General features: G+C 45.9%; 1 protein-coding gene across 5 annotated transcripts in view; it reads left to right on the top strand.

The window, feature by feature from the left end:
- Positions 1-15,992, top strand: part of enox1 (ecto-NOX disulfide-thiol exchanger 1) — a 364,527-nt gene that overhangs the window by 324,352 nt on the left and 24,183 nt on the right. The gene's annotated exons all lie outside the window — the stretch shown is intronic.

The following is a 15,992-nucleotide window of genomic DNA, read 5'->3' as shown; positions in this document are numbered from 1 at the left end:
TTTGGACATTAGGTTCCTCGGATGTGCTTTCATTGTGAAGACAAAAGCAAATAACCATCCCATTCCTCTCAATGATTCAAGACTCTACCCATCCAGTATCTAATTCTCTCAATTGCATAAAGGTCTAGAATCTTAAAATTATCTAGCGCTAACTATCATTCACAGAGATTTACATTGTGAATGCTTTTCAATAGCATCTGTTGTTCACACGGTCAAAATTTGCCCACAATTTTCTTGTCCGTCCCAGTTACATTGGTCTTCAGTAGAATATAAATTGTCTTCATCTCCTTTCTGTATTAAATACAGTTAATGGTTGTTTTATTACTGAAAATAGAGCCCAAGTCTGAAAGCAAAATTACATTTGCATTTTAAGAAGATAAGTTACTCTATTATTTGGGCAAACAAATCTAGGAAATAATCACCACTGAGTTATATGAATCAAATATGAATCTGGGAGAAAATTCAGAGTTCAGCAGAGGAGGACAAAGGGCTTAGTTAGGAAGGGGAAAAAAGATTATGAGAGAAAACTGGCAGGGAACATAAAAACGGACTGTAAAAGCTTTTATAGATATGTAAAAAGGAAAAGACTGGTAAAACAAATGTAGGTCCCCTGCAGACAGAAACAGGTGAATTGATTATGGGGAGCAAGAACATGGCAGACCAATTGAATAATTACTTTGGTTCTGTCTTCACTAAGGAGGACATAAATAATCTTCCAGAAATAGTGGGGGACAGAGGGTCCAGTGAGATGGAGGAACTGAGCGAAATACATGTTAGTAGGGAAGTGGTGTTAGGTAAATTGAAGGGATTGAAGGCAGATAAATCCCCAGGGCCAGATGGTCTGCATCCCAGAGTGCTTAAGGAAGTAGCCCAAGAAATAGTGGATGAATTAGTGATAATTTTTCAAAACTCGTTAGATTCTGGACTAGTTCCTGAGGATTGGAGGGTGGCTAATGTAACCCCACTTTTTAAAAAAGGAGGGAGAGAGAAACGGGGGAATTATAGACTGGTTAGCCTAACATCGGTGGTGGGGAAACTGCTGGAGTCAGTTATCAAGGATGTGATAACAGCACATTTGGAAAGCAGTGAAATGATCGGACAAAGTCAGCATGGATTTGTGAAAGGAAAATCATGCCTGACGAATCTCATAGAATTTTTTGAGGATGTAACTAGTAGAGTGGATAGGGGAGAACCAGTGGATGTGGTATATTTGGATTTTCAAAAGGCTTTTGACAAGGTCCCACACAGGAGATTAGTGTGCAAACTTAAAGCACACGGTATTGGGGGTAAGGTATTGGTGTGGGTGGAAAATTGGTTAGCAGACAGGAAGCAAAGAGTGGGAATAAACGGGACCTTTTCAGAATGGCAGGCGGTGACTAGTGGGGTACCGCAAGGCTCAGTGCTGGGACCCCAGTTGTTTACAATATATATTAATGACTTGGATGAGGGAATTAAATGCAGCATCTCCAAGTTTGCGGATGACACGAAGCTGGGTGGCAGTGTTAGCTGTGAGGAGGATGCTAAGAGGATGCAGGGTGAATTGGATAGGTTGGGTGAGTGGGCAAATTCATGGCAGATGCAATTTAATGTGGATAAATGTGAAGTTATCCACTTTGGTGGCAAAAATAGGAAAACAGATTATTATCTGAATGGTGGCCAATTAGGAAAAGGGGAGGTGCAATGAGACCTGGGTGTCATTATACACCAGTCATTGAAAGTGGGCATGCAGGTACAGCAGGCGATGAAAAAGGCGAATGGTATGCTGGCATTTATAGCGAGCGGATTCGAGTACAGGAGCAGGGAGGTACTACTGCAGTTGTACAAGGCCTTGGTGAGACCACACCTGGAGTATTGTGTGCAGTTTTGGTCCCCTAATCTGAGGAAAGACATCCTTGCCATAGAGGGAGTACAAAGAAGGTTCACCAGATTGATTCCTGAGATGGCAGGACTTTCATATGAAGAAAGACTGGATGAACTGGGCTTGTACTCGTTGGAATTTAGAAGATTGAGGGGGGATCTGATTGAAACGTATAAAATCCTAAAGGGATTGGACAGGCTAGATGCAGGAAGATTGTTCCCGATGTTGGGGAAGTCCAGAACGAGGGGTCACAGTTTGAGGATAGAGGGGAAGCCTTTTAGGACCGAGATTAGGAAAAACTTCTTCACACAGAGAGTGGTGAATCTGTGGAATTCTCTGCCACAGGAAACAGTTGAGGCCAGTTCATTGGCTATATTTCAGAGGGAGCTAGATATGGCCCTTGTGGCTACGGGGGTCAGGGGGTATGGAGGGAAGGCTGGGGCGGGGTTCTGAGTTGGATGATCAGCCATGATCATAATAGATGGCGGTGCATGCTCGAAGGGCCGAATGGTCTACTCCTGCACCTATTTTCTATGTTTCTATGTAATCACAGATTTAATCTACGGGATCTGCAGTCTCCTTTCAGACCACTGAGTACTTCCAGCATCTCTTGTTTTTATTACAAATTTAATCTTGGTCAATAAAAGGATTTGGAATCCACAAACTGCTCCCATGTGCTGAGGGATTAATGATAGCAATAGCTCCCTTCTGGTGTTCTGTCACCAATCTTATTACCAGTGAAGCAACAATCTGCAGGAGGAATTTACTGGGATGAGCAGCATCTGTGAGGGAGGAAGATACTTATATCATCACTCCATCTTCCCCACGGAATGTGGCCTCACGCGGATAATCCGGAACATTTCATCAGAAGGTGCATGTGGCATTTGTAGGATTGAAGTATTCAGTGCGCCCTGTGTAAAGAGGCTGACTCATGTGGCAGCAGGTCATCTTATTGCATGTCTATGTTTAAAGTAACTCTTCAAACAAAACAAGTACAAACACAGTATTTGTAACTGTGTTGGGAAGTTATTGTAGGCTGTTCAACCCATTTATCTCTGTGGGGGGCAGGCGCGAGAAATGGGGTGCTGGGGCCCCAGTTGTTCACGGCCCGTCACTGCAATTTGGGTGAAATGTAACAGGATTTGCTGATGATACAGAGCCAGGTGGTAGTGAGAGAGGGGATAGAGATAGACTGACAGAAAGGGCAAGAGCATGATTGATGGAATATAGTTGGAATAGTTGCACGTTCATTTAGTTTGGCTGAGGAAAAAGAAGATTTTTTTAAAATATAGTTTATTCCCACATTTCCTTTCAAAAAAGAATGGGGCCATCAAGTCTATGTTGGAATGGAGAGCCCTCCAATTCCCTAATTTCTGCTGAAACCCTTTTCCCGTACATTCCCATCAAATCCCTTCAGATTCCATTGCCCACCCACACATTTGGGGCAATTAACCAATTAAACCGCACATCACTGGGATGTGGGGGGAAACCAGAGCACCCAGGAAAGAAACCTACACGGTCACAGGGAGAACATGGAAATCTCACACACTGATAGCATCTGAGGTCAAGATTGAACCCTGATCTTTGGTGCTGCAAAGCTCTCTTAGCAGCATGCTGACACGGGTCAGAATCAGAATCAGGTTTAATATCATCAGCATGTGTCGTGAAATTTATTAACTTAGTGGCAGCAGTTCAATGTGATACATGATAAATATAGGAAAAAATGGAATTACAGTAAGTATATATGTGTACTAAATAGTTAAATAGGTGGTGCAAAAACAGGAACAATAAACAGTGAAATGGGGATGCCTCTTTTGCCCTTATTAGGGAGAGAGAGAGAGAGTCTGTAGTATGTTGAATACCGGGTTAATGGGTAGTCTTTGGGGTACTGCAAGTCTGTGTCTTTACTGATGCTTTGCTGCACACTTGAGTGCTCAGTGGGGGTGCAAATGCTTTTATTGCTTGTGGGGGAGGGGGGATCGTTGCTTATGCATGGGAGGGGGAGCTGGGGGGGCTTTGGGGTTCTAATGTTTAACTGTCATTCATTCTTTGGGACACTCCTCTGTTTTCGTGGATGATTGTGAAGAAAAAGAATTTCAGGGTGTATATTGTTTACATTTCTCTGACATTAAATATACCTATTGGAGAGGTAGTGATCGATGTCCAATTAGAAATCAGATGGCTGAGAGGAAGAAGCTGTTACTGAATCGCTGAATGTGTGCTTCAGGCTTCTGTACCTCCTACCTGATGGTAACAGTGAGAAGGGGGCAAGTCCTGGATGGTTGGGACCTTCCTAAGGCACCACCCCTTAAAGATCACTAATTTTACAACCTTTTGCATCTTACTTCGATCTTGAGCAGTTGCCCCCCCCCCCCCACCCATATAGATGGTGATGCAGCCAGTCAGTATGCTCTCCAGGATACATCTGTAGAAGTTTTCCAATGCTTTAGGTGACAAACCAAATCTCCTCAAATTCCTAACAAAATATAATCGCTGCCTTGCGTTAGTGTTAGTGTTCATGAAGAGCGGATGTCCTTGTACAGAAATCCTTAGCCGATACCACGTGACCTCAGCAAGCAATTAAGAAGGCAACTGGAATGTTGACCTTTATTGCAAGAGGATATGAGGACTGGATTACTATAATTACATAAATACATAGGTATGTGGGTATGTGTGTGTGTATATATATATATCTATAAAAAACTGTAATTGTAGAATGCCATGCTGAGGTTGGTCCTGGAATCTTGTGTACGATCTGATCGTCCTGCCTAGGAAAAGATTAGATTAGATTAGATTATGAGAACACGCAGTCCTCATTTATTGTCATTTAGTAATGCATGCATTAAGAAATGATACAACGTTCCTCCAGAATGATATCACAGAAACACAAGACAAACCAAGACTAAAACTGACAAAAACCACATAATTATGACATATAGTTACAACAGTGCAAAGCAATACCGTAATTTGACCATGGGCACGGTAAAAAAAAATCTTAAAGTCCCGATGGCCCCATCATCTCACTCAGATGGTAGAAGGGAGAAACTGTCCCTGCCATGAGCTTCCAGCGCCGCAAGCTTGCCGATGCAGCATCCTGGAAGCACCCGACCACAGTGCAACCCTGAGTCCGTCCGAAAACTTCGAGCCTCCAACCAGCCCTCCGACACCGAGCACTGAGCACCATCTCTGCCGAGCGCTTCAACCCCGCCCCGGCCGCCTGGCAACAAGCAAAGCCGAGGACTTGGGGCCCTCCCCTCCGGAGATTTCGGATCACACAGTAGTGGCGGCAGAGAAACAGGCATTTCAGAAGTCTGCTCTCACGTATGCCTCCATCAAATCAGAATTGTGCATGGCCTCTTACTTGGCAGATAACAGATATCATGACCGGAGAGGCATCGCATCGCCATCTTCTCCTCCCGCCTGTATACCTGTATATAGAGGATTACAATGCAGGTTCACCAGATCGATTTCTGGAATGGGACATAGTCCAACTGAGAGAGATTATTCAGACTTGGTCTCTACTGTCTGGAGTTCAGAAAAGAAAATGAGTGGCAATCTCTTGTAAAAGACCGAATTCTCATAGAGCTTGACCAGGTACTGCTGGAAGGATGTCTCTTCCCTTGGCTGAGTCTAAAGCTAGAGGTCACTGCCTCAATGTAAGAGACCAACTTCATACAGAGATGAGAAGAAACTCCTTCATTCAGAGGCCCAGTAGAGCTTGATATTCTCTACCCAAGAGGACTGTGGAGACGTGTTCATGGAGGAGATCCAGAACAGAGATTCATGGAAATGTGGATATTAAGGAAAGAAGGATTTGGGTTTAGTGCAGGAAAGTGGCTCCAAGATGAAAGATCAACCATGAACTTGTTGAATGGAGGGGGTGAATGACTGCTCCCGCTATGTTAGTAGTTCCTCATGGATGTGCACTATTCCTTCAAAGAGCTTTGTACATTGTCCCAGTTTTCCACACTTCCCTTGTGTACTTAGGATCCTTCCCTGCTACAACACAGTTAAAAGACTGACAATGTCTGAAGCTGGTGATCTGAAAGCTGAAGCAGGAAATGCTGGACCCACTCTGCAGGTCAGATAGCACTTGTGGAAAGAGAGAGAGAGAGTTAACACTGCAGGTCAACGGCCTTCACCAAATGTTTTTCTCTCACAACAGGGGCTGCCGGACCCACTGGGCTTTTGATGATGTTATATTGTTTAAAACTTTTAGGGGAAGCTGGACTGGAGTTTGGTGTTGCAAGCTGAAGTCACTGACAGATAATTTGACGGGTGGAGTGGTGTTGAGGTCAAGGATACAACATCAATGAATTGGTTCATCATTGAACGTATTGAAAGTTAGTTTTGTAAGTTTTCTATACAGATCACTTCAAAAGATAAGTATGTGGAGACAGTACAAGGGAAAAATGATAAGAGATTGCAGAATAGAGTGTAGCAGTTACAGAGCAGGTGTGGTGCAGATAGACAAGAAGGTGCAAAGCCGTAACGAAATCTCCCTGATGGAGGAAAGTGAACTTACTGTTGCTCTGGGATTTTAACCAAACACATTACTTCACACTGTGACCTGTTTTGGTACCGTAATATGTCGAGTGCTGTGGGAGAATGGCCCCGAGGTCCCCCTGCACTTTCTCCAGAGACATCCTCCCACCGCACCCCCTGTGGTTTTATTGACTAAGGATAGCGAAGGTTGTAGAAGGTGACCAGTTCCGAGGGCCTCTCTATCAGCCACGTGAGCACACTCGGCCTGTACAGACAGCAGTGTGTGCCTCTGCTTGAAGCGTTGTGTCTCCACTCTTGAGTGAGGTGTGTCTCCTGGCCCTGGACGAAGCATCAAGAATCCTGCTTCACTCACCCTGCTGAACGAAGGCACGTTAGTGGTGAGGTGACGGAGCTGCTGTGAAGGGGATTATTGAGCTAGGATTGGATTAGTTACTCTTGGGAGATACACAACACAGAAACAGGTTTGAGTACATACCAGCCATCAACCACACATGGGCATTTGTTCCAGCAGCTGTTCCACTTTCTTTCTGACTGCGCTCCCCCTTGGGAACAATGGATGCTGGGAAATTACACTGGTAACCTGCCGTTCCCAGGGCAAGGTAAACAATTTGCACCAATAATTTCCGGAGAGGAGCAAGGACAAAGATGCCTTTGGGAAGCAGTGGCTGGAGCTGTGGTTGCACATTTTAAACAACCAGAGGTTTATCCTCTGAGTGTTCTTTATTAGCTGTAGCAGTGATGAGATTGATTGGGCAGTCATCTCCCTTTCCAGGGCAATTTTGTGGGAGGTGTGTGTGTATTTTGCTAGTCAGAATACTGTGCAGAAAAATCAGTTGTTATCAAAGGAGGTTTGGAGGCAGCAATAAGGGGCTGCTTGAACTTGCAGATGAGAAAGTGAATCAGCTGGGAAGGGGAGGGTTGTAAGTTTCATTTTCAGCATGGATGCTTCACTCCTGAGGGAGCTGGGCTCCAGTGGAAAGAAAATAAGTTTCACAACCTCTGGAAATTCCACAGCACTTTCTAGTCGACGTTTCAGCCCGAAACGTCGACTGCACTCTTTTCCACAGATGCTGCCTGGCCTGCTGAGTTCCTCCAGCATTTTGTGTGTGTGGCTCGGATTTCCTGCGTCTGCAGATTTTCTCTTGTTTGTGATTGCACTTTCTCATCAATTGGTATTGGAATCGGTTTATTATGGTCACTTGTACTGAGATACAGTGAAAAGCTTTTGTTCAGCTTTCCATCCAGACAAATCATTCCAGGTAAACAGAATGCAGAATAGAGTGTTTCAGCTCCAGAGAAAGGGCAGTGCAAAAGACAAATGAAGTGCAGATAGACTGGAGGGAAGAATTCAAGAGTTCATCTTTTATTGCATATGGGTTCCAGAGTCTGATAACAGCAGGATAGACATTGTCCTTGAGACGGGTTCTATGTTTCACAAGTTTTTGTATTTTTCCTACTCGACAAGAGAGGGGAGAACAGAGATTGCCCCAAATAAAAAAGTAGTGAGGTAGTGTTCAGGGGTTCAATGTCCATTCAGAAATTGGATGGCGGAGGGGACCTGAACCACTGAGTGTGTGCCTTCAGGCTTCTGTACCTCCTTCCTGATGGTAGCAATGAGAAGGGGGCACGCCCTGGGTGATGGGGGTCCCTGAGGATAGGTGCCACCTTTTTGAGGCATCGCTCCTTGAAGATGTCCTGGACACTACAGGGGCTGGTGCCCATGAAGGAGCTGACTAAGTTTACAAATCTCTGCGGCTTATTTCGGTCCCGTGCAGTCGCCCCCACACCAGACAGTGATGCAGCCAGTTAAAATGCTCTCCATGGTACATCTGTAGAAATTTGTGAGTGTCTTTGGTGCAAACCAACCCTCCTCAAACCCCTAATAAAATATAGCCACTGTCATGCCTTCTTTACAGTTGCTTTCCCGAGGCAGAAAAAGGCATCAGCGGAGACGGGAAGGTTACGTTCAGAACTCTCTGCAACTCCGTGCCGTCTTGGGCACAGCAGTTGTCATACCAAGCTGCGATAGATCGGGGCAGGAGGTTTTCAAAGGTCCACCTAGAAAAACTGATAAGAGTCCTCAGGGACATGCTGAACTTTCTTAGCCTTCTGAGGAATGACATTATAGGTGGAATGAAAGAAGCCCACTGATAAACATGCATGGAGAGATCCCGCTAAATTAACTGATTGACATGCAACTTACAACTGTGCTTGCTGTGCAAGCAATGTTACAGTATCTCCTGTTTCCACTCGAGGGAACAGAGGGCCTCAGGTTGAAGCCTCACCCTAAAGGGGTGCTCCCTCAGCAAGAGCATGCACACTTGATACTGCACTGATTGAACTAGAGGTATTAACTGAGCCAATGCTGCAGCCCCACAGCGGGACATGAACCTATACTCCCTCATGCACAGCCCTCTAAGCCAGGCAGAGTTGATATGAAGGTGGCCATTCTCCAATAAACCTGCGAAGAGACCTTGAGTTTTAGGAGAACCTTTCTCAGTGGATGCTTTTATTACAATGTGTACAAGAATCTCAAATAGGTGCTTTTCCAAAGTCCATTTGATCACAGGCATTAGCTTACCCCTGACATCTATATCCTATGTGTTTAAACATTTATGTACAGATTATGTGGGGAAAGAGGTTGGTCATAAATTCTACTTGGAAAACAGTTTCACACTCTCATTTAACTGAACAGAGTGGAGTTAACCTCCCAGAGGAGATCAACACTTAATAAGATGAACCATTGTTTGCATTGACTGGGATTAATCAAAAGTGTAGGCCTTGACGTTGACTGGCAGCTGAGGATGGGCTGGCTCTGTGTGTGAAGTTCTTGGAGCAACCTTGGAGGGTGGTACAAAGGTTCTGAACTTAAAGAGGGGTAACTTTGAAGGTATGAGACATGAAATAGCTAAGATAGACTGGCAAATGACACTTAAAGCTTTGACGGTGGATACGCAATGGCAAGCATTTAAAGGTTGCATGGATGAACTAGAACAATTGTTCATCCCAGTTTGGCAAAAGAATAAATCAAGGAAGGTAGTGCACCCGTGGCTGACAAGAGAAATTAGGGATAGTATCAATTCCAAAGAAAAAGCGTACAAATTAGCCAGAAAAAGTGGCTCACCTGAGGACTGGGAGAAATTCACAGTTCAGCAGAGGAGGACAAAGGGCTTAATTAGGAAGGGGAAAAAAGATTATGAGAGAAAACTGGCAGGGAACATAAAAACTGACTGTAAAGGCTTTTATAGATATGTAAAAAGGAAAAGACTGGTAAAACAAATGTAGGTCCCCTGCAGACAGAAACAGGTGAATTGATTATGGGGAGCAAGGACATGGCAGACCAATTGAATAATTACTTTGGTTCTGTCTTCACTAAGGAGGACATAAATAATCTTCCAGAAATAGTAGGGGACAGAGGGTCCAGTGAGATGGAGGAACTGAGCGAAATACATGTTAGTAGGGAAGTGGTGTTAGGTAAATTGAAGGGATTAAAGGCAGATAAATCCCCAGGGCCAGATGGTCTGCATCCCAGAGTGCTTAAGGAAGTAGCCCAAGAAATAGTGGATGCATTAGTGATAATTTTTCAAAACTCGTTAGATTCTGGACTAGTTCCTGAGGATTGGAGAGTGGCTAATGTAACCCCTCTTTTTAAAAAAGGAGGGAGAGAGAAACCGGGGAATTATAGAGATGATCAGCCATGATCATAATAAATGGCGGTGCAGGCTCGAAGGGCCGAATGGCCTACTCCTGCACCTATTTTCTATGTTTCTATGTTTCTATGTTACCACGGCAAAGTGGTCAGCACCACCCCCTGGCAGATCCACTGACAGAGGTTCGATCCTGACCTCCAGCACTGTCTGGGTGGAGTTTGCCTATTCTGCCCCACTCCTCCCCTGCCCTCACATGCTCCTTTGTTCCGTCACTCCACTGTGCCCTAAGATCTTGTTGCCTCAAAGAGGGCTGCTGTCTTTGTATGCACTGCCAATGAAAGTGGCTAACTGCGTGGAAAAGTGTGTAGTGACTTTTCAAGTGTCTCTCCATTGTTGGGTTCAGTGGCTCATTGCTGAGTAGACACTGACCCCTACTGTTCAGTTCTGCAATAGCACACAGAGCCTGAATTTGCCTGGCCGCTCACTGCATGTTATTTTTTCCCAGTTATTCACTCACGAGATAAGTACATTGCTGTTGAGGCCAGTGTGTATAGTCCACCTTAATTAATCCCCAACCTGGGGATGCAGATTGGTGAGTCTGGAGTACTATGTAGTGCAGACTAGGGAAGAACATCACATTTACTCCCTGGAGAGTATTAGCAACTTTGGTGAGTTTCAACAGCAATCCAGTAGATTACTGGCACTACTTTATATAGAATTATATACAGAATACTAAGGTGAGATATAGATCGCGTGGATAGTCAGAGTTGGCTTCCCATTTGAAATGTCAGATACCAGAGGCTGTAGCTTTGAGGTGAGGAGGGGGAAGTTTAAAGCAGATGTATGGGAAAAGTTTTTTTTCTACAGGTGTTTGAAATACACTGCCAGAGGAAGTGGTGTAAGCAGATACGAAAGAGACAGTTAGATAGGCTCATGAGAAGAGGAAAATGGACCACATGCAGGCATATAGGTTTTGTTTAGGTTGCCGTCAAGTTTGGCACGGACATCTGCCGAAGGGCCTTTGCCTGTGCTCTACTGCTGTTTGTTCTGAGTCCAGATTTTTATTTAGTTACCTGAGTTCAAATTCCCCAGCTGCTGCAGTTAGATTCAGAGAACTCGAGTCTGGGGAGATTGAGGTTTCCCCTGTCCTTCAGTCCTGCTGAAGGGTCTCGGCCCGAAACGTCGACTGTACTCTTTTCCATAGATACTGCCTGGCCTGCTGAGTTCCTCCAGTATTTTGTGTGTGTTGCTTTGGATTTCCAGTGTCTGCAGATTTCCTCTGGTTTAAGATTGAGGTGTTCGTGTACATGAGAATAAAAAGTAAGCCGATGGATGCAGTCAATGGCACGCTGATCTTTATTGTCTAGAAGCTGCAGCTGAGAAATAGGGCAGTGTTATATACTTGTACAGGGTGTTGTTGAGACTGCAACTGGAGTGCTGGGCACAGTTCTTATACCCTTATTTGAGAAAGGATAAATGAACTTTGGAAGCAATGAAGAGATTCACCTGGTGAATTCCTGGCAAGAGACAGTTGTCCTATCACAAATGGCCAAACAGACTTGTATAGTTTCGGCATTAGATATATAAGGTTTTTCTAATTGGTTTACAAGATTCCCAGAAGGTCGTGAACCTCTGGAATTCTTTAGCAAAGAGGCTGAAGAAACAACAACCTTGCACTTTACGTCAAGGAATTGCTTGTGGGCTTCAGGAAGGGAAAGTCAAGGGAATGCAGGCCAGTCTTCATTGAGGGATTAGCAGTGGAAAGGGTGAGAAGTTTCAAGTTACTGGGTATCAACATCTCTGAAGATCTATCCCGGGCCCAACATATTGATGTAATTACAAAGATGGCATGACAATGGCTGTATTTCATTAGAAGTTTGAAGAGACTTGATATGTCACCAAAGACTCCCACAAATTTCTACAGATGTACCGTGAAGAGTATTCTCACTCACTGCTTCCCAAAATCTTTTGTGTTACTGCCCCCTTGGTATCCAGAACACATTCCCCAACATCCATCTCCCCTCTTTCCAGCCATTACATAAAAAATATAAAGAAATATGATTTCCCATGCACAGTGAAAGAAAATAGGAACTGCAAATTCAAAAAAGTGACAAATAATTGCAGAAATTATTGAAATCTATTTATAGCTACAAATAAAATTATTTCTTAATTTAATTACATAAAACAATTTTCATCCACAATTTTAGAGCATACATTAGTAGCCCAACTATTCACTACTTCATCGCTTTTCACCTCTCAATGAGATGGGTGGGCTTGGTGCAGTGAGATCAGCTTCTCAACATCAGACTGAATGTCACTCAGGAGTCTCAGATCCCCACGTTCAGTAATTTGCAGTCGGTTTTGTTGTTTTAAAAGATGTTGGGCAATTGCACTGAAACCGTGCTCCACACAACATGATGTTGGAAAGGCAATACACAACTTTGTCCTTTTTCCACAGTTCCGAAGATTTCAGAGATTTCTTGCTGCAACAAAAAGTCTTGATAAGATTTCATGAACCTCAGCTTCAGTTCAAAGCCTTTGTAGCGAGATCAGTTCTTCCTCCATCCTTCCCGTTAATTGCTCATTACAAGGGTGTCAGGGCTGCACAGGCAGACTCCTCCCAGTCTCCACCCAGCTAACAGGAGTAACCTGCCATCATTCCCAACTTAATCACCTGCAGCCTATTTAAGCCCAGCACTCATCCACGTCCTTGTTTACTCATGCAAACCAGCCAGCCTCAACCAGTTGTTCCTAGCCTTCAATTATTTTGTTGCCTTGTCGGGTTAAATACCTTTTCTCTTTTGTTCTGTGGCTCCTTGTGCTTCTAATTTAGCAGTTTATTAAAGTTATCACTGGCTACTGAATTATCTCCACTGCTCTGAGTTTGGGCCAAGCCTCTCTACATTTCCCGACGGGATGAGAGAACCAATGGTTAACACAGCAGCATATGCTTCCCTAATCTAAGTCATCCATCGATTTGAGTACACGATGCAGAAGCAGCAGGAAACCATATGCTTGCCACTCTCTTCCAACTCTCTGTCTGGATACAGCAACCTCGCGACGGTCAACCTCCTCCCTCTGATCCCGGATCCCAGTGCTCATACGCATCCCAATGCCACAACTCCCTGACGCAGTGCGCTGATCTCCGGCCATCTCTGTATGTTACAGGCTGAGACAAGCTTACCTTCATCATCTCGCTGTTGACTGGGTGAGCTCTGACCTGGCCTGCCCTTAACTGGAACAATAAAACCACAACTTGCAATAACTATGCGGAATTCACCGCTAAGATGCGCCGGGTTTCCGAGCATCCGGGGCAGCGGATCGAATATTTCACAGGCGTCAAGGCTCACGCTCGGTGCTGGATTACACCGCGGAATTTAGGACTGTCGCGGTGGAGTGCAGCTGGAATGCTGACGCACTGCTGGCCCAATACCCTCACAGCCTCTCAGAGCACTTGAGAGACAAGTTGTCTGCCCAAGAGATCCCCACGGACCTCAAAATCTTCATCACTCTGGCCATCCAAATTGACAAGCGTCTGGTAGAACAACCCACAAAATCATCAGCCAGAAACCCAGTTCCATTTCAGGCTGCAGAACCCTCATTATCAACACCTCCAGAACCCCAGTTCTATTTCAGGCTCAAGGACCCTCATTATCAACACGTCCAGAGCCCATGCAGTTAGGGAGAGCTCCCTTAACCCCCGAAGAGTGTGAGCGACAGTGGAGGAACAACTTGTATGCCTACTGGGAAAATGGCACCACTGGCTAGAGACAAGGAGCCTTCCACCTGGCAAGCCGACCCCCAACCTCCCGTTCCAGCTCGATAGCCCGAAGCACTGTCCCTGCCCTCCCCTACACCCCGACAGCTCTGCACACACAGGAGGCTCTGGTGGATTCCGGCACTGTAGCCAACTTTCTGGACCGGACTCTGTGCGTGCAGCTTGGACTCGCTACTAAGCCTCTGTCTTATCCGTTGTGTATCAGAGCCACTGATGGACATCCCTGGGGTCTGTGATGGTCAGAGCATGCACACAACCTGTGCAGATGAGCATCAAAGTGCTCCTGATCGACCCACCCAACACTCCTCTCGTCTTGGGTTCCCCCTGGCTCTCCCCAGTTCAGCTGGCCATCCGGTTCACTGCCAGGGTGGGGACCCACCTGCCTGCATCCTCAGCTGACTTCACCCCGTAAATCCATGGAGACGGAGGAAACTCTCGACCTCACCAAATCCCATAGGAATACCGTGACTTGACCATTGCCTTCAGTAAAAGGGAAGCCAGTGTCACAGACAACACACAACACAATCAACCCCCACCTGGCCCCCACTCCTCGAGGTCGTGTTCTCCATCTCCAGTCCTGAGACCCAAGCCATGAACGACTAGATCGCCGAAATGCTACAGCACCTCTTTACTTGACCATCACAGGCCCTCACTGGTGTAGGATTCTTCTTTGTCAGAAAGAACAATAGGAGTCTTCACCCCTGCATTCACTAATGTGGAACCAACAAAATCACCATTAAGAACTGTTAGTCTCTCTCCTTTGGACAGCCCATATTCATTAAACTGGATCTACAGAGTGATCCTCATCCGCCAGGGAGATGAGTGGAAGACGATGTTCATAACACCCACTGGCCACTATGAATACTTGGTGATGCCTTTCAGACTTTCCACCAGTTCAGCCGTTTACCAAGCCTTCATCGATGAGAACCTCTGAGACATGTTACACAGGTCTGTGTTTGTCTGCCTCAACAACATCCTCATCTTCTCCACGGACCCCCAAGACCAAACTGTCATGACCATTCAGTCCTTCAGTGTCTCGTCAAAAACCAACTCTACTGCAAGTTAGAGAAATGCCAGTTCTACACCCCAGTCATTTCCTTCCTGGGTCACGCCCTTTCACCCCAACGCATAACCATGGGCCCATAGATTGTGCACACCATTATTGAATGGCCCCGACTGCGCTCCTCAAACAGCTACAGAACTTCTTGGGGTTCTCCAGCTTCTCCCACTGTTTCATCTGAAACTACAGCCAAATCGCCTCTCCTCCCACCTCCCTCACCATATCACCCACCTCGTGTATAACCTGGCCTGTTGCCATGGACCAAACTTTCAAGGAGCTCCACCACTCTCCCATTCATCCAAACTCCTCTGGACCTTTTGTGGTGGGCATGGGCACATCTGACATTTCCAGGGCTATCCTCTCCCACCGAGGACCAAGTGGGAAGGCACACCCCTGTGTCTTCTCTACACAGTTTAAATTTAACTCTACGTAGCGCCATTATGGAGTAGGAGACAGAGAGCGACTCATCATTAAATGGGCCTTGGAGGAATGGGGACATCGGCTGATGGGAATCATCAAGCCCTTCCTGATCTGGACTGACCACCAGAACCTCATATCCAGACAACAGACCCACCAACTCAACCCAGGTCAGGCTCACTGGGTCCTCTCCTAGGAGCAATTCCATTTCGCCATCTCCTACTGCCTCGGTTCCAAAGACACTAAGGCAATTGCCCTGTCGTGACCCGGCTGAAACAGGGATTGACCTTTGACCCATCCTCCCAGGTCCTCTCTCCGATCACCTGGTATTTCGAGAACCAGATCCGCTAGGCCCTACAGCACGAGCCTGCTCCAAATGACACGCCTGCCGACCATGTGTACGTGCCAGCATCTATATACTCTGAGGCACTGAGTGGGCCCTCTTCTCACCTCTCTCTGGCCATCCAGGCCCAAGATGGACTCTGGACTTTCTGCAATGCCGGTTCTGGTGCCTCACCATAATCACAAGTTCACATCAGTCCGTTGCTGCCTGCCCTGTACGTGCCCAGTCCAAACACTCCACCCAGCAGCCCTCTTGGTTCCTTGCTGATCCCTTGACCCTGTAGTCCCACATCACCGTGGATTTCATCACAGGCTCGCCACTTTTTGATCAGGCCATGGTGATCACGACAGTGTTGGACCAGTCCTCCAAGGCAGCCCACG

Source organism: Mobula hypostoma, chromosome 6 (genome assembly GCF_963921235.1).
Source record: "Mobula hypostoma chromosome 6, sMobHyp1.1, whole genome shotgun sequence".
In the NCBI taxonomy this organism is placed as follows: domain Eukaryota; kingdom Metazoa; phylum Chordata; class Chondrichthyes; order Myliobatiformes; family Myliobatidae; genus Mobula; species Mobula hypostoma.
Note: the sequence above shows the minus strand (reverse complement) of the source record. Positions and strands in the feature narration are given on the sequence as shown.